Here is a 23166-nt window from a genome sequence, read left to right as displayed (position 1 = left end):
GCTACGGTCGCAGGTTCGAATCTTGCCTCGGGCATGGATGCTTGTGATGTCCTTAGGTTAGTTAGGTTTAAGTAGTTCAAAATCTAGGGGACTGATGGCCTCAGATGTTAAGTCCCATAGTGCTTAGAGATATTTTTTCGCATATTTTGCTGCCGTATTCTAACAGGTGTAGGATTCGTTATGAATAGGAAGGTAGGGCAGAGGGTGTGTTACTGTGAACAGCTCAGTGACTGGGTTGTTCTAATCAGAATCGACAGCAGACCAACACCGACAACGATAGTTCAGGTATACATGCCGACGTCGCAAGCTGAAGATGAACAGATAGGGAAAGTGTATGAGGATATTGAAAGGGTAACGCAGTATGTAAAGGGAGACGAAAATCTAATAGTCATGGGCGACTGGAATGCAGTGGTAGGAGAGGGAGTAGAAGAAAAAGTTACAGGAGAATATGGGCTTGGGACAAGGAATGAAAGAGGAGAAAGACTAATTGAGTTCTGTAACAAGTTTCAGCTAGTAATAGCGAATACCCTGCTCAAGAATCACAAGAGGAGGAGGTATACTTGGAAAAGGCCGGGAGATACGGGAAGATTTCAATTAGATTACATCATGGTCAGACAGAGATTCCGAAATCAGATACTGGATTGTAAGGCGTACCCAGGAGCAGATATAGACTCAGATCACAATATAGTAGTGATGAAGAGTAGGCTGAAGTTCAAGACATTAGTCAGGAAGAATCAATACGCAAAGAAGTGGGATACGGAAGTACTAAGGAATGACGAGATACGTTTGAAGTTCTCTAACGCTGTAGATACAGCAATAAGGAATAGCGCAGTAGGCAGAACAGTTGAAGAGGAATGGACATCTCTAAAAAGCGCCATCACAGAAGTTGGGAAGGAAAACATAGGTAAAAAGAAGGTAGCTGCGAAGAAACCATGGGTAACAGAAGAAATCAGTTGATTGATAAAAGGAGGAAGTACAAACATGTTCCGGGAAAATCAGGAATACAGAAATACAAGTCGCTGAGGAATGAAATAAATAGGAAGTGCAGGGAAGCTAAGACGAAATGGCTGTAGGAGAAATGTGAAGACATCGAAAAAGATATGATTGTCGGAAGGACAGACTCAGCATACAGGAAAGTTAAAACAACCTTTGGTGACATTAAGAGCAACGGTGGTAACATTAAGAGTGCAACGGGAATTCCACTGTTAAATGCAGAGGAGAGAGCAGATAGGTGTAAAGAATACATTGAGAGCCTCTATGAGGGTGAAGATTTGTCTGACGTGATAGAAGAAGAAACACGAGTCTATTTTGAAGAGATAGGGGATCCAGTATTAGAATCGGAATTTAAAAGAGCTTTGGAGGACTTACGGTCAAATAAGGCAGAAGGGATAGATAACATCCCATCAGAATTTCTAAAATCATTGGGGGAAGTGGCAAGAAAACGACTATTCACGTTGGTGTGTAGAATATATGAGTCTGGCGATATACCATCTGACTTTCGGAAAAGCATCATCGACGCAATTCCGAAGACGGCAAGAGCTGACATGTGCGAGAATCATCGCACAATCAGCTTAACAGCTCATGCATCGAAGCTGCTTACAAGAATAATATACAGAAGAATGGAAAAGAAAATTGAGAATGCGCTAGGTGACGATCAGTTTGGCTTTAGGAAAAGTAAAGGGACGAGAGAGGCAATTCTGACGTTACGGCTAATAATGGAAGGAAGGCTAAAGAAAAATCAAGACACTTTCATAGGATTTGTCGACCTGGAAAAAGCGTTCGACAATATAAAATGGTGCAAGCTGTTCGAGATTCTGAAAAAAGTAGGGGTGAGCTATAGGGAGAGACGGGTCATATACAATATGTACAACAACCAAGAGGGAATAATAAGAGTGGACGATCAAGAACGCAGTGCTCGTGTTAAGAAGGGTGTAAGACGAGGCTGTAGCCTTTCGCCCCCTACTCTTCAATCTGTACATCGAGGAAGCAATGATGGAAATAAAAGAAAGGTTCAGGAGTGGAATTAAAACATAAGGTGAACGGATATCAATGATACGATTCGCTGATGACGTTGCTATCCTGAGTGAAAGTGAAGAAGAATTAAATATCTGCTGAAGGGAAAGAACAGTCTAATGAGTACACAGTATGGTTAGAGAGTAAATCGGAGAAAGACGAAGGTAATGAGAAGTAGTAGAAATGAGAACAGCGAGAAACTTAACATCAGGATTGATGAAACTTCCTGGCAGATTAAAACTGTGTGCCCGACCGAGACTCGAACTCGGGACCTTTGCCTTTCGCGGGCAAGTGCTCTACCAACTGAGCTACCGAAGCACGACTCACGGCCGGTACTTGCTAGTTCTGCAAGGTTCGCAGGAGAGCTTCTGTAAAGTTGGGAAGGTAAGAGACGAGATACTAGCAGAAGTAAGGCTGTGAGTACCGGCCGTGAGTCATGCTTCGGTAGCTCAGTTGGTAGAGCACTTACCCGCAAAAGGCAAAGGTCCCGAGTTCGAGTCTCGGTCGGGCACACAGTTTTAATCTGCCAGGAAGTTTCATATCAGCGCACACTCCGCTGCAGAGTGAAAATCTCATTCTGGAAACATCCCCCAGGCTGTGGCTAAGCCATGTCTCCGCTATATCCTTTGTTTCAGGAGTGCTAGTTCTGCAAGGTTCGCAGGAGAGCTTCTGTAAAGTTTGGAAGGTAGGAGACGAGATACTGGCAGAAGTAAGGCTGTGAGTACCGGCCGTGAGTCGTGCTTCGGTAGTTCAGTTGGTAGAGCACTTGCCCGCGAAAGGCAAAGGTCCCGAGTTCGAGTCTCGGTCGGGCACACAGTTTTAATCTGCCAGGAAGTTTCATATTAGCGCACACTCCGCTGCAGAGTGAAAATCTCATTCTGGAAACATCCCCCAGGCTGTGGCTAAGGTATGACTCCACTATATCCTTTCTTTCAGGAGTGCTAGTTCTGCAAGGTTCGCAGGAGAGCTTCTGTAAAGTTTGGAAGGTAGGAGACGAGATACTGGCAGAAAAAAGGCTGTGAGTACCGGCCGTGAGTCGTGCTTCGGTAGCTCAGTTGGTAGAGCACTTGCCCGCGAAAGGCAAAGGTCCCGAGTTCGAGTCTCGGTCGGGCACACAGTTTTAATCTGCCAGGAAGTTTCAAATCAGCGCACACTCCGCTGCAGAGTGAAAATCTCATTCTGGAAACATCCCCCAGGCTGTGGCTAAGCCATGTCTCCGCTATATCCTTTCTTTCAGGAGTGCTAGTTCTGCAAGGTTCGCAGGAGAGCTTCTGTAAAGTTTGGAAGGTAGGAGACGAGATACTGGCAGAAGTAAGGCTGTGAGTACCGGCCGTGAGTCATGCTTCGGTAGCTCAGTTGGTAGAGCACTTACCCGCAAAAGGCAAAGGTCCCGAGTTCGAGTCTCGGTCGGGCACACAGTTTTAATCTGCCAGGAAGTTTCATATCAGCGCACACTCCGCTGCAGAGTGAAAATCTCATTCTGGAAACATCCCCCAGGCTGTGGCTAAGCCATGTCTCCGCTATATCCTTTCTTTCAGGAGTGCTAGTTCTGCAAGGTTCGCAGGAGAGCTTCTGTAAAGTTTGGAAGGTAGGAGACGAGATACTGGCAGAAGTAAGGCTGTGAGTACCAGCCGTGAGTCGTGCTTCGGTAGCTCAGTTGGTAGAGCACTTGCCCGCGAAAGGCAAAGGTCCCGAGTTCGAGTCTCGGTCGGGCACACAGTTTTAATCTGCCAGGAAGTTTCAAATCAGCGCACACTCCGCTGCAGAGTGAAAATCTCATTCTGGAAACATCCCCCAGGCTGTGGCTAAGCCATGTCTCCGCTATATCCTTTCTTTCAGGAGTGCTAGTTCTGCAAGGTTCGCAGGAGAGCTTCTGTAAAGTTTGGAAGGTAGGAGACGAGATACTGGCAGAAGTAAGGCTGTGAGTACCGGCCGTGAGTCATGCTTCGGTAGCTCAGTTGGTAGAGCACTTACCCGCAAAAGGTAAAGGTCCCGAGTTCGAGTCTCGGTCGGGCACACAGTTTTAATCTGCCAGGAAGTTTCATATCAGCGCACACTCCGCTGCAGAGTGAAAATCTCATTCTGGAAACATCCCCCAGGCTGTGGCTAAGCCATGTCTCCGCTATATCCTTTCTTTCAGGAGTGCTAGTTCTGCAAGGTTCGCAGGAGAGCTTCTGTAAAGTTTGGAAGGTAGGAGACGAGATACTGGCAGAAGTAAGGCTGTGAGTACCGGCCGTGAGTCGTGCTTCGGTAGCTCAGTTGGTAGAGCACTAGCCCGCGAAAGGCAAAGGTCCCGAGTTCGAGTCTCGGTCGGGCACACAGTTTTAATCTGCCAGGAAGTTTCATATCAGCGCACACTCCGCTGCAGAGTGAAAATCTCATTCTGGAAACATCCCCCAGGCTGTGGCTAAGCCATGTCTCCGCTATATCCTTTCTTTCAGGAGTGCTAGTTCTGCAAGGTTCGCAGGAGAGCTTCTGTAAAGTTTGGAAGGTAGGAGACGAGATACTGGCAGAAGTAAGGCTGTGAGTACCGGCCGTGAGTCGTGCTTCGGTAGTTCAGTTGGTAGAGCACTTGCCCGCGAAAGGCAAAGGTCCCGAGTTCGAGTCTCGGTCGGGCACAAAGTTTTAATCTGCCAGGAAGTTTCATATTAGCGCACACTCCGCTGCAGAGTGAAAATCTCATTCTGGAAACATCCCCCAGGCTGTGGCTAAGGTATGACTCCACTATATCCTTTCTTTCAGGAGTGCTAGTTCTGCAAGGTTCGCAGGAGAGCTTCTGTAAAGTTTGGAAGGTAGGAGACGAGATACTGGCAGAAGTAAGGCTGTGAGTACCGGCCGTGAGTCGTGCTTCGGTAGCTCAGTTGGTAGAGCACTTGCCCGCGAAAGGCAAAGGTCCCGAGTTCGAGTCTCGGTCGGGCACACAGTTTTAATCTGCCAGGAAGTTTCAAATCAGCGCACACTCCGCTGCAGAGTGAAAATCTCATTCTGGAAACATCCCCCAGGCTGTGGCTAAGGTATGACTCCACTATATCCTTTCTTTCAGGAGTGCTAGTTCTGCAAGGTTCGCAGGAGAGCTTCTGTAAAGTTTGGAAGGTAGGAGACGAGATACTGGCAGAAAAAAGGCTGTGAGTACCGGCCGTGAGTCGTGCTTCGGTAGCTCAGTTGGTAGAGCACTTGCCCGCGAAAGGCAAAGGTCCCGAGTTCGAGTCTCGGTCGGGCACACAGTTTTAATCTGCCAGGAAGTTTCAAATCAGCGCACACTCCGCTGCAGAGTGAAAATCTCATTCTGGAAACATCCCCCAGGCTGTGGCTAAGCCATGTCTCCGCTATATCCTTTCTTTCAGGAGTGCTAGTTCTGCAAGGTTCGCAGGAGAGCTTCTGTAAAGTTTGGAAGGTAGGAGACGAGATACTGGCAGAAGTAAGGCTGTGAGTACCGGCCGTGAGTCATGCTTCGGTAGCTCAGTTGGTAGAGCACTTACCCGCAAAAGGCAAAGGTCCCGAGTTTGAGTCTCGGTCGGGCACACAGTTTTAATCTGCCAGGAAGTTTCATATCAGCGCACACTCCGCTGCAGAGTGAAAATCTCATTCTGCAAACATCCCCCAGGCTGTGGCTAAGCCATGTCTCCGCTATATCCTTTCTTTCAGGAGTGCTAGTTCTGCAAGGTTCGCAGGAGAGCTTCTGTAAAGTTTGGAAGGTAGGAGACGAGATACTGGCAGAAGTAAGGCTGTGAGTACCGGCCGTGAGTCGTGCTTCGGTAGCTCAGTTGGTAGAGCACTTGCCCGCGAAAGGCAAAGGTCCCTAGTTCGAGTCTCGGTCGGGCACACAGTTTTAATCTGCCAGGAAGTTTCAAATCAGCGCACACTCCGCTGCAGAGTGAAAATCTCATCCTGGAAACATCCCCCAGGCTGTGGCTAAGCCATGTCTCCGCTATATCCTTTCTTTCAGGAGTGCTAGTTCTGCAAGGTTCGCAGGAGAGCTTCTGTAAAGTTTGGAAGGTAGGAGACGAGATACTGGCAGAAGTACGGCTGTGAGTACCGGCCGTGAGTCATGCTTCGGTAGCTCAGTTGGTAGAGCACTTACCCGCAAAAGGCAAAGGTCCCGAGTTCGAGTCTCGGTCGGGCACACAGTTTTAATCTGCCAGGAAGTTTCATATCAGCGCACACTCCGCTGCAGAGTGAAAATCTCATTCTGGAAACATCCCCCAGGCTGTGGCTAAGCCATGTCTCCGCTATATCCTTTCTTTCAGGAGTGCTAGTTCTGCAAGGTTCGCAGGAGAGCTTCTGTAAAGTTTGGAAGGTAGGAGACGAGATACTGGCAGAAGTAAGGCTGTGAGTACCGGCCGTGAGTCGTGCTTCGGTAGCTCAGTTGGTAGAGCACTTGCCCGCGAAAGGCAAAGGTCCCGAGTTCGAGTCTCGGTCGGGCACACAGTTTTAATCTGCCAGGAAGTTTCAAATCAGCGCACACTCCGCTGCAGAGTGAAAATCTCATTCTGGAAACATCCCCCAGGCTGTGGCTAAGCCATGTCTCCGCTATATCCTTTCTTTCAGGAGTGCTAGTTCTGCAAGGTTCGCAGGAGAGCTTCTGTAAAGTTTGGAAGGTAGGAGACGAGATACTGGCAGAAGTAAGGCTGTGAGTACCGGCCGTGAGTCATGCTTCGGTAGCTCAGTTGGTAGAGCACTTACCCGCAAAAGGTAAAGGTCCCGAGTTCGAGTCTCGGTCGGGCACACAGTTTCAATCTGCCAGGAAGTTTCATATCAGCGCACACTCCGCTGCAGAGTGAAAATCTCATTCTGGAAACATCCCCCAGGCTGTGGCTAAGCCATGTCTCCGCTATATCCTTTCTTTCAGGAGTGCTAGTTCTGCAAGGTTCGCAGGAGAGCTTCTGTAAAGTTTGGAAGGTAGGAGACGAGATACTGGCAGAAGTAAGGCTGTGAGTACCGGCCGTGAGTCGTGCTTCGGTAGCTCAGTTGGTAGAGCACTAGCCCGCGAAAGGCAAAGGTCCCAAGTTCGAGTCTCGGTCGGGCACACAGTTTTAATCTGCCAGGAAGTTTCATATCAGCGCACACTCCGCTGCAGAGTGAAAATCTCATTCTGGAAACATCCCCCAGGCTGTGGCTAAGCCATGTCTCCGCTATATCCTTTCTTTCAGGAGTGCTAGTTCTGCAAGGTTCGCAGGAGAGCTTCTGTAAAGTTTGGAAGGTAGGAGACGAGATACTGGCAGAAGTAAGGCTGTGAGTACCGGCCGTGAGTCGTGCTTCGGTAGTTCAGTTGGTAGAGCACTTGCCCGCGAAAGGCAAAGGTCCCGAGTTCGAGTCTCGGTCGGGCACACAGTTTTAATCTGCCAGGAAGTTTCATATTAGCGCACACTCCGCTGCAGAGTGAAAATCTCATTCTGGAAACATCCCCCAGGCTGTGGCTAAGGTATGACTCCACTATATCCTTTCTTTCAGGAGTGCTAGTTCTGCAAGGTTCGCAGGAGAGCTTCTGTAAAGTTTGGAAGGTAGGAGACGAGATACTGGCAGAAGTAAGGCTGTGAGTACCGGCCGTGAGTCGTGCTTCGGTAGCTCAGTTGGTAGAGCACTTGCCCGCGAAAGGCAAAGGTCCCGAGTTCGAGTCTCGGTCGGGCACACAGTTTTAATCTGCCAGGAAGTTTCAAATCAGCGCACACTCCGCTGCAGAGTGAAAATCTCATTCTGGAAACATCCCCCAGGCTGTGGCTAAGCCATGTCTCCGCTATATCCTTTCTTTCAGGAGTGCTAGTTCTGCAAGGTTCGCAGGAGAGCTTCTGTAAAGTTTGGAAGGTAGGAGACGAGATACTGGCAGAAGTAAGGCTGTGAGTACCGGCCGTAAGTCGTGCTTCGGTTGCTCAGTTGGTAGAGCACTTGCCCGCGAAAGGCAAAGGTCCCGAGTTCGAGTCTCGGTCGGGCACACAGCTTTAATCTGCCAGGAAGTTTCATATTAGCGCACACTCCGCTGCAGAGTGAAAATCTCATTCTGGAAACATCCCCCAGGCTGTGGCTAAGCCATGTCTCCGCTATATCCTTTCTTTCAGGAGTGCTAGTTCTGCAAGGTTCGCAGGAGAGCTTCTGTAAAGTTTGGAAGGTAGGAGACGAGATACTGGCAGAAGTAAGGCTGTGAGTACCGGCCGTAAGTCGTGCTTCGGTTGCTCAGTTGGTAGAGCACTTGCCCGCGAAAGGCAAAGGTCCCGAGTTCGAGTCTCGGTCGGGCACACAGTTTTAATCTGCCAGGAAGTTTCATATCAGCGCATACTCCGCTGCAGAGTGAAAATCTCATTCTGGGATCAGGATTGATGGTCACGAAGCCAATGAAGTTAAGGAATTCTGCTACCTAGGCAGTAAAATAACCAATGACGGACGGAGCAAGGAGGACATCAAAAGCAGACTCGCTATGGCAAAAAAGGCATTTCTGGCCAAGAGAAGTCTACTAATATCAAATACCGGCCTTAATTTGAGGAAGAAATTTCTGAGGATGTACGTCTGGAGTACAGCATTGTATGGTAGTGAAACGTGGACTGTGGGAAAACCGGAAAAGAAGAGAATCGAAGCATTTGAGATGTGGTGCTACAGACGAATGTTGAAAATTAGGTGGACTGATAAGGTAAGAAATGAGGAGGTTCTACGCAGAATCGGAGAGGAAAGGAATATGTGGAAAACACTGATAAGGAGAAGGGACAGGATGATAGGACATCTGCTAAGACATGAGGGAATGACTTCCATGGTACTAGAGGGAGCCGTAGAGGGCAAAAACTGTAGAGGAAGACAGAGATTGGAATATGTCAAGCAAATAATTGAGGACGTAGGATGCAAGTGCTACTCTGAGATGAAGAGGTTAGCACAGGAAAGGAGTCGTGGCGGGCCGCATCAAACCAGTCAGTAGACTGACGACAAAAATCTAATTTCAATGCAACTGCTACCTCAACATTTAATGTTTTCAACTGAAAATATTACGCGCCTATACATTCATTTTTATTCTTTAGGCCTCCATAAGGAAGAGAGTGTCTTTCGATTTAGGAGCTACTTATATGTTTTCCCCGTTCGCATGAATAAACGAGCGGTGAAACAAAAACACGTTTATGCAATTTACCTGTAAGTGATACACAGAAGACAGAAGTGTAGCAGGATGGTTAGAAGATAAACAGTGACCTGAAAATACATAAAAAATTTCTTAGGTTTTTAGGTTTTTGCTTCATTGTCTACTTTTTTCATTACCGTGACAAAACTTACATATTGACTGTACTTTTTTCGTTTTACATATGGGCTTCTCATCTGAGGCAGGTATATCTGTACCTACTATGGTTATGCTGAACTTTTAGTGATGTCGTGACATGTATCTTCACTCCACATTGCTGTGGAGATCTTAATATGCTGTAAGCATAAAATAAGTTTTGGTGTGATGTAGCCAGATAGTGCCAACGTGACGAAATTAACTGTTAATAACGAAATGTCATTATTTCAAAGTAAAATAACAGTCGACATAGGAAAATGATTTTTTTGAAGAAGTTTACTGCGGTTGAGACCATATATATAAAAGAGGCATGATATAATAGCCTAAATTATTTTATTACATTTTTCTGATGAAATGGTCCGTCGCGGGGAGGATTGTGCGTTGTGCCATTATGTTATGCAATTTTTAGACAGTGTGTAATTATAAACATTTTGTTTCATTTCACGTTATACGATCTCTTTAAACACACAACAAAAATACAGGAATCTGTGTCATGATAGGACTCATATTTGGAAACTGGAATCACTTGATTATTCTAAAGCGAAACTGATAAGCTGGCGTTTGGACAATAGTCGGTGCAGGTATTTCATTCTGTAGACTTCAAAAGATAATTAGGTGCTGCTGCAACCACATGACAGTCAAACTAATACTTCTGAAAAGTAGATTAAATCAGTTAATGTAATCTCATAACGCTGGCTGACGTGTACTTTCGAAAGGAACAAAAAAGGTAATCGGACGGACGCGTGGCAGTGGAGCCGCGTTTTTTTTGCGAACAATGATTTAATTAGTTCGCTTTGTAACAGAGCCAGATGGGACACTCTTCTCAGTCTTTGTAAATCTGGAAAGCTGCTGCGGTCAGTGGTGTAGATACAACTAATTAAAATACCACTGCATTAGGCTTTATAGTGTTTAACCATAGAGTAAAGCTGTATGCCCCCGGGAAAAATTACGGCTGTAGTTTCCCCTTGCTTTCAGCCGTTCTCAGTACCACCACAGCAAGGCCGTTTTGGTTAGTGTTACAAGGCCAGATCAGTCAATCATCCAGACTGTTGCCCCTGCAACTACTGAAAAGGCTGCTGCCCCTCTTCAGGAACCACACGTTTGTCTGGCCTCTCAACAGATACCCCTGCGTTGTGGTTGCACCTAAGGTTCGGCTATCTGTATCGTTGAGGCACGCAAGCCTACTACAGTAGTACAAGTTTATATGCCAACTAGCTCTGCAGATGACGAAGAAATTGAAGAAATGTATAATGAGATAAAAGACATTATTCAGGTAGTGAAGGGAGACGAAAATTTGTTAGTCATGGGTGACTGGAATTCGACAGTAGGAAAAGGGAGAGAAGGAAACATAGTAGGTGAATATGGATTGGGGCTAAGAAATGAAACAGGGAGCCGTCTGGTAGAATTTTGCACAGAGCATAACTTAATCATAGCTAACACTTGGTTCAAGAATCATGAAAGAAGGTTGTATACATGGAAGAACCCTGGAGATACTAGTAGGCATCAGATGGATTATATAATGGTAAGACAGAGATTTAGGAACCAGTTTCAAACTGTAAGTCATTTCCAGGGGCAGATGTGGACTCTGACCACAATTTATTCGTTATGAACTGTAGATTAAAACTGAAGAAATTGCAAAAAGGTGGGAATTTAAGGAGATAAACTGACTAAACCAGAGGTTGTACAGAGTTTCAGATAGAGCATAAGGGAACAATTGACAGGAATGGGGGAAAGAAATACAGTAGAAGAACAATGGGTAGCTCTGAGGGATGAAGTAGTGAAGGCAGCAGAGGATCAAGTAGGTAAAAAGACGAGGGCTAGTAGAAAACCTTGGGTAACAGAAGAAATATTGAATTTAATTGACGAAAGGAGAAAATATAAAAATGCAGTAAATGAAGCAGGCAAAAAGGAATACAAACGTCTCAAAAATGAGATCGACAGGAAGTGCAAAATGGCTAAGCAGGCATGGCTAGAGGACAAATGTAAGGATGTAGAGGCTTATCTCACTAGGGGTAAGATAGATACTGCCTACAGGAAAATTAAAGAGACCTTTGGGAAAAAGAAAACCACTTGTATGAATATCAAGAGCTCAGATGGAAACCCAGTTCTAAGCAAAGAGGGGAAAGCAGAAAGGTGGAAACAGTATATAGAGGGTCTATACAGGGACAATGTTCTTGAGGACAGTATTATGGAAATGGAACAGGATGCAAATGAAGATGAAATGGGAGATACGATACTGCGTGAAGAGTTTGACAGAGCACTGAAAGATCTGAGTCGAAACAAGGCCCCGGGAGTAGACAACATTCCATTAGAACTACTGACGGCCTTGGGAGAGCCAGTCCTGACAAAACTCTACCATCTGGTGAGCAAGATGTATCAGACAGGCGAAATACCCTAAGACTTCAAGAAGAATATAATAATTCCAATCCCAAAGGAAGCAGGTGTTGACATGTGAAAATTACCGAACTATCAGTTTAATAAGTCACAGGTGCAAAATACTAACGCGAATTATTAACAGACGAATGGAAAAACTGGTAGAAGCTGACCTCGGGGAAGATCAGTTTGGATTCCGTAGAAATGTTGGAACACGTGAGGCCATGCTGACCCTACCTTTTATCTTAGAAGCTAGATTAAGGAAAGGCAAACCTACGTTTCTAGCATTTGTAGACTTAGAGAAAGCTTTTGACAATGTTGACTGGAATACTCTCTTTCAAATTTTGAAGGTGGCAGGGGTAAAATACGGGGTGCGAAAGGCTATTTAAAATTTGTATAGAAACCAAATGGCAGTTATAAGAGTTGAGGGGCATGAAAGGGAAGCAGTGGTTGGGAAGGGAGTGAGACAGGTTTGTAGCCTCTCCCCGATGTGATTCAATCTGTATATTGAGCATGTAGTGATGGAAACAAAAGAAAAATTCGGAGTAGGTATTAAAATCCATGGAGAAGAAATAAAAACTTTGAGGTTCGCCGATGACATTGTAATTCTGTCAGAGATAGCAAAGGACAGGGAAGAGCAGCTGAACGGAATGGACATTGTCTTGAAAGGAAGATATAAGATGAACATCAACAAAATCAAAACGAGAATAATGGAGTGTAGTCGAATTAAGTCGGTTGATGTTAAGGGTATTAGATTAGGAAATGAGACACTTAAAGTAGTAAAGGAGTTTTGCTATTTGGGGAGCAAAATAATGGGTGATGGTCGAAGTAGAGAGGATATAAAAAACTGGCAATAGGAAGGAAAGCGTTTCTGAAGCAGAGAAATTTGTTAACATCGGGTATAGATTTAAGTGTCAGGAAGTCGTTTCTGAAAGTATTTGTATGGAGTGTATGGAAATGAAACATGGACAATAAATAGTTTGGACAAGAAGAGAATAGAAGCTTTCGAAATGTGGTGCTACAGAAGAATGTTGAATATTAGGTGGGTAGATCACGTAACTAATGAGGAGGTATTGAACTGGATTGGGGAGAAGAGAAGTTTTTGGCACAACTTGACTAGAAGAATGGATCGGTTGGTAGGACATGTCCTGAGGCATCAAGGGATCACAAATTTAGCATTGGAGGGCAGCGTGGAGGGTAAAAATCGTAGAGGGAGACCAAGAGATGAATACACTAAGCAGATTCAGAAGGATGTAGGTTGCAGAAGGTACTGGGAGATGAAGGAGCTTGCACAGGATAGATTAGCATGGAGAGTTGCCTCAAACCAGTCTCAGGACTGAAGACCACAACAACAACAGTGTTTAACCATAGATGGACTGTGAGTGGCTTATCGATTAATACTTATTCGAGGGATATTTTTTTTTCTAGGACCAATAGGTTGCAAAATTGAAAACGCAGTGCAAAATCCGATAATGTTTTGTTAGATGTGTTGCCAGTGTCTGAAATATGTCTGTCAATTATAACACGTTGCACTTTTCAGTTCTGAGTGCACTGCAAGTGTGTAAAGATGCCTAGAACAGTACTCTCCCACTTGGTGTGAAGTGCGTGCTGCCATTCGATTCCTTCATGCTGAAGAGTTCCGCAAGGTTAATGAAGCCCTCATAACATAACTGTCAAGCGTGACAGAAAAGTGCGGCAATGACGCGGGAACTTTGAAGCAGGATGTACATACTTTCGGGATGCGGTCGATCAGGAAAGGAAGCGAGTCTCAACCGTTGATATTGCTCAGTGAGTTGACCAGGTGATTCGAGAAAATCGTCTACGAAGGGCAGTTCAAAAGAAGTAAAGAGGAATGTTGTCATCAGGCGTTGTCCTCATTCGTCTCAATGCTCGTTCGCAAACTGCAGCTGCAATAAACATGCCCCTGTATTGTGTTCGATGAGAAATGATTATCCTACAGCCAAGACCTGGCTCCCTCCGACTTTCAGCTCTTTGCTCACATGGGCCGATGGCTATGAGGACAGCACTAAAGCACAGACAAAGAAATGCAGGTCAGCGTAGAGAATTGGGGCATACACACTAGGCCAACGAAGGCCGAAGGCCGACGACCGACAGACACTGTATTCGGCCGAACTTTGGTCTCCAGTGGATTGGCATTTGACTTCTCATCCTCACCAAACGAAGGGCTTAGGGTCAAGGTTCAAATGGCTCTGAGCACTATGGGACTTAACTACTATGGTCATCAGTCCCCTAGAACTTAGAACTACTTAAACCTAACTAACCTAAGGACATCACACACATCCATGTCCGAGGCAGGATTCGAACCTGCGACCGTAGCAGCCGCGCGGTTCCGGACTGCGCGCCTAGAACCGCTAGACCACCGCGGCCGGCAGGGTCAAGGTATTCTGCCATGTGGAATAGCAGTTGGCTCTGATAACTGGCCGACATTGCTCCCATTTTGTTACTGTTATATCGTCTCAATTACAGTTTTACCGACAGATGTTATGTGAGAAGAAGTGGATTTATCAGTCGTCCCATGTACAGGATTTATTTTATTGCAGGTAGCTGATCATTAGAAGAAGAAGAAGAAACGACGTTAGTGGACAACCTCTCCTTTAAGAAATAAGGGGCAGGTGATGGGACAAAGTCAATGTCTCAGTTAAAGTTGAATTGGAATACGCGCTATTCCATAATTTTTCCGAATGAAAGATTTTAAAATGTGTAGGAGTTAAATTTCCTAAGGTTTGACCTCTTTTAGGAGAACTGTAGCTGCAGCAGAAAGATTAGTGGTTATTCCCAATTTTGTTTGTTCCTGTTTATCGTTCATGGCGAAAAGATGTCACAAAAGACGCCGTTTTATTTTTAACATGGTGTACTTTTATTTCTAACGGCCCACCTAATGCTCTCAAAACGCCTAAACTTTTCAACTTGTTTTTATAATCACAGTTCGTAAGGGCCGATAAATATTCCCATTCACGATAAAACTATCTGATTTAGCTCTCTCTCTATATTCCACTCCATACTCCAGTTGCATTAAAAACAATCAATACACGCCCTTAGAGAAAGGGGGCATTGCCTGCAGGGGAAATAGCTGAGCTTTTACGTACAATATTTTTAAGATGAGGCCTTCAGCCGTGTTAAATTAAAATTTGAAGATTAAGTTGTTTAAAATGAATATTTTTTAAAAAAATGCTCTATCTGAATTTCTTAAGTGCGGCCTTCAGCCAAGTATTTACGTGAAATATTTTTTTAGTATGGCTTTCAGCCGTGTGTATTCTTTAAAGCAATTTTTTATAACTTGTGTTCAGGCCTTCAGCTGTTCTTGTTTTTGGTGTGGTTTTGGGCCTCCAGCCCAGGAGGTGTCTAAAGTTTTCTTAACTAGGCCTTAAGCCATATTATTTTATTTTGATCCTTTTAAGGCTATGTGTAATTAAGTGGTTCTTAGGAAAATAAAAGTCTGTGTGTTTTGTGCAACTGACGGTAACTGATTACGGCCCTCACCACAGCCATAACCTGATCAACTTTATCCTGCGAAACCAGGTTTCAGTGGAGCTTATGGCTGTAGCGTTCTGAAAAACTTGAATACACACCTGTTCTAGGACACAGCAAAACGCTACTGAACCAACGAACATTCTAGCTGACGTCCAATAACGCTTTGATGTTATCGCGAGCAGACCGAACCGAAGCCAAGATGAACCGATTCGTTGGCTCCGACTTGCCCCCGTACGCAATAAGCAAATATTGGACTACGAAGTGGTTGGCCGTCGTTCGTTGGATTACGTTGGCTAAGTGTGTACGTGCCTTATTACGACGGTATTGATGGCAATAAAAAAATTCTTCATCAACATTTCGTGTTGAATGTCGACCCATTACACCAGGTATTAAGTGATCATATGCCATTATTGGCCAGGAGAGCTCAACTGGAGTTGTGTGGAGGCTTGCACGTCTTTGTGATGAAAACGCATAATTTTTTTTTTTTTTTTGAGTCATCAGTCTTCCGACTGGTTTGATGCGACCCCCCCCCCCCCCCAATTTCTCTCCTCTGCCAACCTCTTCATCTAAGAAGAGCACTTGCAACCTCCGTCCTCAATTATTTGCTGGATGTATTCCAAACTCTGTCTTCCTCTACAGTTATGCCTTCTATAGCTCCCTCTAGTACCATGGAAGTCAGTCCCTGATGTCTTAAGAGATGTCCTATCATCCTGTCCCTTCTCCGTGTCATTGTTTTCCACAAATTCTTTTCCTTTCTGGCTCTGCGCAGAACCTCCTCATCCCTTACTTTATCAGACCACCTAATTCTCAACATGCGTCTATAGCACCACATCAGAAATCCTTCGATTCTCTGCTGTTCCAGTTTTGCCACTGTCTATGTTTTACTACCATATAATGCTGTGTCCCGAAAGTGCATTCTCAAAAAATTTCATCCTCAAATCAAGGCTATGTTTGATGCTAGTAGACTTCACTTGGCTAGGAATGCCTTTTTGCCAGTGCTAGTCTGCTTTTGATGTCCTCCTTGCTCCGTCCGACATTAGAAATTTTGCTGCCTAGGTAGGAGAATTCCTTAACGTCATCTACTTCGTGTCCATCAACCATGATCTCAAGTTTCTCACTGTTCTCATTTCTGCTACTTCTCATTACATTTGTCTTTCTTCGATTTACTCTCAGTCTGTACTCATTAGACTGTTCATTCCATTCTGCAGATCATGTAATTCTTCCTCACTTTCACTAAGGATAGCAATGTCATCAGCGAATCTTATCACTGATATCCTTTCACCTTGAATTTTAATTCCTCTCCTGAACCTTTATTTTATCTCCGTCACTGCGTCTTTGATGTACAGATTGAACAGTAGGGGCGAAAGACTACGTCCCTGTCTTACACTCTTTTTAATACGAGCGCTTCGTTGCTGGTCGTCCACTCTTATTATTCCCATTTGGTCCTACTAAAGATTGTATATTACCCGTCCCTCCCAATAGATTACCCCTATTTTTCTCAGAATTTCTAACACCTTGCAGCTATTTAAATTGTCGAACTCTTTTTCCAGATCGAAAAATCCTATGAACGGGTCTTGATTTTTCGGTAGTCTTGCTTCCATTATCAACCGCAACGTCAGAATTGCCTCTCTGGTACCTCTGTCTTTCCGAAAGCAAAACTGTTCTTCATCTAACACATCCTCAGTTATCTTTTCCATTCTTCTGTATATTATTCTTGTCAGCAACTTAGATGCATGAGCTGTTAAGCTGATTTTGCGATAGTTCTCGCACTTGTCAGCTCTTGCAGTCTTCGGAATTGAATGGATGATATTTTTCCGAAAATCAGATGGTATATTGCCATGCTAATACATTCTACACATCAACGTGAATAGCCGTTTTGTTGCCACTTCCTATAATGATTTTAGAAATTCTGATGGAATGTTATCTATCCCTTCTGCCTTATTTGATCTGAAGTCCTGCAAAGCTCTTTTAAATTCTGATTCTAATACTAGATCCCCTTTCTCTTCTAAATCGACTCCTGTTCCTTCTTCCAACACATCAGACAAATCTTCCTCCTCATAGAGGCCTTCAATTTACTCTTTCCTGCCGGCCGGGGTGGCCGAGCGGTTCTAGGTGCTACAGTCTTGAACCACGCGACCGCTACGGTCGCAGGTTCCAATCCTGCCGCGGGCATGGATGTTGTGATGTCCTTAGGTTAGTTAGGTTTAAGTAGTTCTAAGTTCTAGGATACTGATGACCTCAGAATTTGAGTCCCATAGTGCTCAGAGCCATTTGAACCATTTTTTTACTCTGTCCACCTACCTGCTCCCTCATCCGCATTTAACAATGGAATTCCTATTGCACTTTTAATGTTATCACCCTTGGTTTTAATTTCACTGAAGATTGTTTTGACTTTCCTATATGCTGAGTCAGTCCTTCCGACTACCATTTCTTTTCCGATTTCTTTACATTTTTCATCCAGCCATTTCGTCTTAGCTTCCCTGCACTTCATACTTATTTCATTCTTTGGCGACTTGTATTTTTGTATTCCTGAATTTCGATGAAAATTTTTGTACTTCCTTCCTTCATCGATCAGGTGAAGTATTTCCTCTGTCACCCATGGTTTCTTTACAGTTACCTTCTTTGTACCTATGTTTTTGTTTCCAGCTTCTGTGATTGCCCATTTTAGAGATGTCCATCCATCTTCAGCTGTACTACCTATTGGACTATTCTTCATGCTGTATCTACAGCCTTAGGGACCTTCAAACCTATCTTCTTTGGCTATTGATTCTTCCTCTTGAACTTCAGCTTACTCTTCATCACTACTGCATTGTGATCCGAGTCTATATCTGCTCCTTGGTACGCTTTACAACCCAGAATCTGATTTCGGAATCTCTGTCTGACCATGATATAATATAACTGAAATCTTCCCGCATCACCTGGCCTCCTCCTCTTGTAGTTCTTGAACTGACTATTCGCTATTATCAGTTGAAATTTATTACAGAACTCAATTAGTCTTTGTTCTCTCTCATTCCTTGTCCCAAGCATGTATGCTCCTGTAATCTTTTCCTCTACTGCTTCCCCTACAACTGCATTCCAGTCCCCCATGACTATTAAATTTTCATCTCCCTCTCCGTATTGTATCACCTTTTTAATATCTTCATATACTTTCTCTATCTCTTCAATTTCGGCATGTATACCTGTTCTATTGTTGTCGGTGTTGGTTTGCTGTCGATTCTGATAAGAATAACCCTATCGCTGAACTGTTCATAGCAACACACTCTCTGCCCTACCTGCCTATTCATAACGAATCCTACTCCTGTTATACCACTTTCTGCTGCTGTTGAGATTACCCTATAATCATCTGACTAGAAATCATTGTCTTCTTTCCATTTCACTTCACTGACCCCTACTATATCTAGATTGAGCTTTTGTATTTCTCTTTTCAGATTTTCTTGCTTCCCTACAACGTTCAAGCTTCTGACATTCCACGCCCCGACTCGTAGAACATTACCCTTTCGTTGATTATTCATGCTTTTTCTCATGATCACTTCCCCCTTGGCAGTCCCCTCCAGGAGATCCTAATGGGGAACCGTTCCGGAATCTTTTGCCAATGGAGAGATCATCATGACACTTCTTCAATTACAGGCCACATGTCCTGTGGATACACGTTATGTGTCTCCAATGCAGTGGTTTCCATTGCCTTCTGCATCCTCATGCCGTTGATCATCGTTTATTGTTCCGCCTTTAGGGCAGTTTCCCACCCCAAGGGCAAGAGAGTGCCCTGAACCTCTGCCGCTCCTCCGCCCTCTTTGATAAGGCCGTTGGCAGAATGAGTGTGACTTCTTATGCCGGAAGTCTTCGGTCGCCAATGCTGATTATTAATCAGAATTTTAGAGGTGATGGGTTGCGAACCCGAGACCGAGGACGCTTTTGATTATGAATGAAAGACGCTGCCCCTAGAGCACGTGTCCAATTAATGATGACAGCACGAGTGAAGAAAATCTGAGACCCAGCTGGGAATCGAGACTGAACCCCCGCGTTCTAGACGCAATGTTGCTTGCCACTAGAGCTTGATCTGTGGGCAATCTACTCCATCTCGAATATATGTATAGTCTTATGAAATACGATGAGTATTTTTTGAAAACGTATGGGGCCGTCGATATATGGGGAACTGTCAAACCTGCACTGTGGAGATAATCCAAGAAAATGTTTAGGAAAAATCTGCAATAGAGGAAAGGATACATAAAATGGGGAGCGTATTTGATATAACCGAAGACTTTTACAATAAAGAATGTCGGTCTAAAAATGCAGAAATAAGGCATTGCAATACAGCAGCGAAGGCAGAATATCTTTATGCATCTGAAATTCTAGCATCAAATATGATTCAGGTAAATTAAATATACTAGAAGACGAATCATAAAGAAAACATTAGGCCCATGAAGAACTAGGAAAGGTTGTAAATTTCTTAGTAATGATGAAATTTTTCGAAACACAGAGACCATTTACATCGACTGCAAAACAGTAGATTAACCGAAAAGATCTTTAAATATTGTGAGATAAGATACCAACAACCAGTTGAATCCGCGAAGTAAAGAAGGATTTAGAAAAAGCAAATACAAAAATTGAAGAAACAGCTGGTAGAGAAATGTTTAAGGAAAAAATACTGAATATGGAAGAATTCTGAGGTAGAAGAGTGCAACAAACCGCTATGAAGTGGATAGAAAAAAGGAAAAAACAACATAATAAACAAATGAAAGAGTACTCGAAGAAAAGAAGAAAACAGTGTTTAAGGACAACAGTTTTATCTTGAAACTCTTCCATTGGTCGGTGTTTGCTGTACCCATAAAACTATCGCAATCCGCTGACATACATAAGTTTACGTTTTGTATTTGTTTACGAACAGCCGATCATTCAGCTGCAGATAACATGATGTAAGCCGAGGAAAACGGCAACAAAAGAACGCAGGAAATATGCCGTAAACAGAGGCAACAATCGTAAAACGACGCCGTGATTTGTAGTAAAGAAAATAACATTTGAAACTAAGCATTACATATGTAATAAGGTTTTACAGTGTCCCAGAAGTATGCTATTTCTACATGTTTTAGAATCAAAGAATCTATAGATGATGGCGATATTTGTCGCCAAAACTAGTCTGGGAGTAAACAAATAACAAAAATGCTTTGCATCGCGGTGGACACAAGGCCCCGTATTGTTGTAATGACTACGGAATTTAAACTGGCACGTAGTCCTTAGTTGGTCCATCAGAGCAGAAAAAAAAGAAAACAGTAATTAGATGATGCGGAAGAAGATTGCTGGTCGCCGTTGCCTGGATAGGAGTGCAGCGCAGGCAGGCATTGTCGCAGAAGCAGGGTGGGGCATCGGCGGCGCGGCGAGTCGCAGGGCGTGGCATGGAGCAGTGTGCCGTGGCCGTGGCGTGGCGTGGCGTGGCGTGGCGGCCCATTGATTTACCACCCATCCATCACGCGTAGATAAAACCGCGCGCGCTTCCAAAGTCCGACACCATGCAATGCCCCAATTTCGAAGATAGCACGCGTATTGGGAGGATGGCATTTTCCTGTCTGCTGTCCTGCCCATAGCGAGGAGGGAGGAAATGAAACCCTCCGCCGGAAAGGGGGGATATTGAGTATGCGGAGATATTCTCCTGCAGCCACATCGGATTAAATTATTGATTCAGGTTGCTATACGGGTGCCTGGTCGTAAAGTCACGCTAGGGTTTGTATATTACGTTACGGTTGTATCCCAATGTACCTGATAACTTTGCACATTAAAAAGGGCAAATGAAAGTCATGAGAAACATTTACTGAGATTCAGATTTCGCCATTAACAATTTATATAGGTGACATATGAGGGCAATGTATACAGAAGATTAGGACTACAAAACATTTCACTGAAGTTACACTTATAGTGACTGTTTCCATTCCAGAGCATCTTTTAATAACTGTGAATAATGACTGAACCGTTGTACTACCCAATTCTTTAGAAAATCAAATTTACAATCTCACCACAGTTATTTAAAGGAAATAGGAAGCCCGGAATCACTGGTGATGGGCAAGCTTGTGATTGTTTTACAATTTTAATTTGACTCAAAACTGACTTTATAATAAACTTCAAATCGGACATTTGCCCTCTTACTGACGCAATATGCAAATCTTCCCTTTGATTGAATTTAATAAACACCAATAAGAATCATATTATTTTGCGTCCGCAACCAAAATCATTAATAGTAGGCACGGCGAGTAATCAATCACAAACAATCGTTCTTATTTAACCATGTCTCCAGAGACTAATAACATTATACACTTCAAATCAAAGTTACACAGCCACATAATACCACAACTTCATAAAGAACAAAGAGATTTTAAAGCTTAATAAAACTGAACTGCCCACATAATGGTCCAGAGTGAAACATACTTATACTAAAAATACAAAGTGAGCCAACCAAGATAGCAAAACTTGGACACAGGAATAATAAGTCGCACGTTTATTTGAGATACACGAATGATTAACGTAAGTGTTAAATAAGAAGGGCTAGTAATAACTCAACCAATAAAATGACTGACGGAAACGGCAATATTAACAAGGTGGGCTTACTTAATGATAATGACTGAGAATGATTCCCAAATTGCCGTTAACTTTAGAGAACAGCGCTAAGGCTCATAGCAGTGTTTGGAAGCAATAACGTTACGGCCGGCAGCCAATACGAGCATTCACTCCCCACGAGTTGTGCACAGGCGGTATATATTTATATAGTCGGCCCCACAGTGAGCGGTCCTGACAAGAATCCATAGCCGCGCCGACGCCAGGAAACGAGCAGTCCTAACAAATGTCCTGCAGCACAAACAGATTAGATTGCAATGAAAACAAGGTCAAATCACAGCCACTCTGTAATATACAATAAGCACGTCCCCCAAATTCTTAAGGAGCAATACTCTAACATTATCCGTCTCGCAGCTAATTAGCAGGAAACTTAGATATCACTTCCAGTTGCTTTAAGGCACTTTCAACATTAAATAAACGTACCAAATTTAAACCATTAACTCTACGGCTGCCGGGCACGTACACAACCGCAGCCAGTCATAAGCTGAAAATATGCCCTAAAGCAAGTTAAAATTTGCATGAAAAGTACATAAAACACACACTCCACGGCTGATCAAAATGGAATAAGGAACATCAGCCTTCCTTAAAACAGCCACTGTGGAACCAAGTTCAGGATCATCTCCGGCAGTTACCCATGCCACACTAAGTTTCAACGATCTTCTTAGTTAAACACAGAATAAAAGTCATACGTAATTTGGAGCTTGCAAATTACGAGCTAGGAAGCTGTTCAGCGTGAGGCGACGAACCCACCATGATCTTGCATGTCAAGGCGCCCAATGATCAGCACTTATATCCGGGGCGCGCCGAAAGAAAAGGGCGGCAAGCACGGTGAGGCCCATGCGCTACGGTTATGGACGTGGGCTTTTTTTCAACACAAGTTGACTCGTTGAGCGCTGACCGAGAACTCACTCGTGACACGTTCACCAGGAAAAGTCACGGGGGAGCAGTCAAAGATAGCAGGACAGCCGAATATCGATATAAGCGATGCAAGTCGAACACCCTAGCGCCAGCCGCCACGGCTCAATAACGATTACCTAGAAAAATGTGCTCATTAACTCCATACGACAACAACACGCACAATATTAACATTTATTACACAGTAATTGAATTTATAGGATCAGAATAGGTTCTGCGTGAGAGGATAATAGGAATAAACTGAACGATAGGTTACAGTTACTCTGTTTCCAAGAAGAAATGTGAAAGTAAAATAAGTAGACAGACTCAGGTACCTTAAAATAACACTGCAGAAAATAAAAAGAAAGAAAACAAAATTGAAACTAACATGTTTGGTGCCTCTAAGACGTTATCAGGCACTTTTCGGCCTACAAGATCGTTAAAATTTGCAGTAGCATTTGGAGTATTAAATGGATGTTACTATGAATAGTTGAAATATACACTATCTCATCAAACGTATGCTTATATCTATTAGTGTCTTCGCCCTC

At 43.9% G+C, this 23166-nt stretch overlaps 1 protein-coding gene and 2 non-coding genes across 3 annotated transcripts in view; 2 read left to right on the top strand and 1 right to left on the bottom strand.

Annotated features, from left to right (window-relative positions):
• LOC124606783 (metabotropic glutamate receptor 4-like) overlaps positions 1-23166 on the bottom strand; it is a gene marked incomplete at its 3' end in the record, with an annotated part of 1427722 nt that overhangs the window by 699362 nt on the left and 705194 nt on the right. The window lies entirely within an intron of this gene.
• Positions 3956-4030, top strand: Trnal-caa. The gene has a single exon. It is a non-coding gene; the product is annotated as a tRNA-Leu (tRNA).
• On the top strand, positions 6665-6739 carry Trnal-caa. The gene has a single exon. It is a non-coding gene; the product is annotated as a tRNA-Leu (tRNA).

Source organism: Schistocerca americana, chromosome 3 (genome assembly GCF_021461395.2).
Source record: "Schistocerca americana isolate TAMUIC-IGC-003095 chromosome 3, iqSchAmer2.1, whole genome shotgun sequence".
Lineage (NCBI taxonomy): Eukaryota > Metazoa > Arthropoda > Insecta > Orthoptera > Acrididae > Schistocerca > Schistocerca americana.
This window is presented reverse-complemented; position numbering and strand designations above follow the sequence as displayed.